The sequence below is a fragment of the Myotis davidii genome, unplaced genomic scaffold (genome assembly GCF_000327345.1).
Source record: "Myotis davidii unplaced genomic scaffold, ASM32734v1 scaffold323, whole genome shotgun sequence".
NCBI lineage: Eukaryota > Metazoa > Chordata > Mammalia > Chiroptera > Vespertilionidae > Myotis > Myotis davidii.
Window position 1 is genome coordinate 386,099 of NW_006295491.1, and position 2,350 is coordinate 388,448.

The window sequence follows — 2,350 nt, forward strand, 5'->3', positions numbered from 1 at the left end:
TGATAGATGTTTCCCTCTCACTGATGTTTCTGACTCTCTATCTCTCTCCCTTCCTCTCTGTAAAAAATCAATAAAATATATATTTTTTAAAAAAGGAGTCTGAATTATAATCTAAGTATAATGGAAATGTATTGACAAGTTCATTTTTATTTATTTATTTTTAAAATATATTTTTATTGATTACAATGAGGAAGGGAGAGGGAGAGAGCGAGAGATAGAAACATCAATGGTGAGAGAGAATCATTGATCAGCTGGCTGCCCCCTGCATGTCCCCTACTGGGGATCAAGCCAGAAACCTGGACATGTGCCCCAGTTGGGAATCCAACCATGACCTCCTCGATCATATGTCTAAGCTCAACCACTGGGCCACACCAGGCTGGCAATATATTGCCAAGTTTAAACACATCAATCCAAATGCGTGGCTGAGAATTACTTACAAAGGAGCAAGAATGGAGGCAGGGGGACTAGTTAGGATGAGCCTGAAGAGGCTGAGGCGAAAGAAGACCAAAGATTCGTAACAAATTTCCTTCATGGCAAGGAGACTTTCCTGGTGAAAGGAAGCTGAATTTATTTTAATAACGTCTCCATTTACATGTAACACTATCTGTTATACAATTGTTTATTATGATGAGGTGAGGGGTGGAGATGAATGATGTGGGTGTAGATTGGCAATAATATATAACTCCACGATGTATTAAAAAGGCATCTTATTGTTGCTTCAAGGAACCACTACACAGGGCTTTTAGTCCTCCCCAAAGGAGAGCCACAGTATCTAGAAATTTAATTCTTCTCTCCAGTCTAGATGCAAAACTGCAGAAGCCATTTGCGAAAATGTGGCCCGCCAATCCTCAGAGGGCATGGAGCCCTTCTTCCGGCATTCTTTATTAGAGGCCATTGACCCATTTCTACCAATTATTATGGACAATTTACGGAAACTTGCGACGATGGCCATTTATTGGCATTTTTTTCTGGGGCTCAGCCACAAACGACTTTGGAACTGGCATGGACAGTGGCTCTGCTTCCCGACTTCTTCGCTCAGAGGCGACAGTGGAGCGCTGGGAGGTGGTGGGGCCTCAGCCATCCTGTCTTTCAGCCCATAAATCAGCATCTGAAGTGTCATGATGGCGCTGAATATACAAAAAGTGTTCGCCAGCCCAACCCACTGTCGTCATTCCTGGGGGCAGAGGGGAGTGGCAAGACGCTGTCGTGTCCCTGAGCAGTAAGGCGGCACAGTAAAGCGTGGTTTACACCACGTGTGCCACAGATTTCTCAGGGTCTCTCGACGGTTTTTTCAAGTTCCACCTTCCCTCCTTTACAGTTATCCTGGCCCCAGATGTGCACCGGCTCTTGACTCCATCTGTCCTTCCGCTGGGGACGAGTCTGTCTCCCCTGCCAAATGGAGAACACAAGTTTGGCTCCCCAAAGTGATTATAACCCCCGCCCTCCCTGCTCAGTCTGAGCCAAGAGTCTGGCCTGCGGAAGGGGCCTGACAGTCCAGGGGATGGAGGGGGAGGGCACGGAGAGGCTGCCTCCCCCACCATCGGCACTTGGCACGCAGAGCCTGGGCAGATGCCCGCCTGGCGCCCCAAATCTCCAGGTCCTTTCTCCTTTGCTCCCCTCTCCTCCGCCCCTGGCCCAGCTGCTAAGGCGCCCTGCAGCAGAGCGGGGATTCGCAGGTCGGAATTTGCCCTCGCGTGCGCCGCGTCACACGCCGGGGAGGAGACCAGAGGGGAGGCGCCCGAGGCGGAATCGCAGAGGGGCTCCCCAGCAGCCCACTGCGCTGCTGCCCGAGCCGCCGCTCCCCTCCTTTATTTCCTCCCTTCCTCGCTCCGGCTCGGCGCCCCCGCTCGGCCTCCCTGCCCTTACTCCACCCCTTTCTCCTGCCCGACCCCTCCTCTCTCTGTGTGTGCGCGCATTAGATAATTTCATCCTTTTTGGCAAAAGAAACATGCACCTGACTTTACCAGGGAGAAACGAGCGGCCAAGCAGAAGGAACAGGAGAGGGAGGGGAAAAGGTGAGATTCCTTTAAGGAAATCCCGGGGCCGAAGAGGTGGCCGCAGCGCCAGTGGCATCCAGCGCGCCCCCTCTGCGTGAGCTGCGAGCAGAGGACCTTCTCACCAGTTGCAGATGTAATCTCGGCAACTCCTGGGGCTGTCGGTTTGCTTGACAAACAAAGTCTTTTCTTCGTTGGCTCAGACCCTGAAGAGGCTCCTGGATTTTGCTGTCATCTCCCCACCAGCTGGCTGTTCCCCGGGAGCCTTCCCCAGGAGCTGGCGGAGCGACGAGCCCGTCTGCGCGGAGGATGGGCGAAGGGCGTCAGCGGAGCGGGGCTCCTGCCGGGAGGAGAGG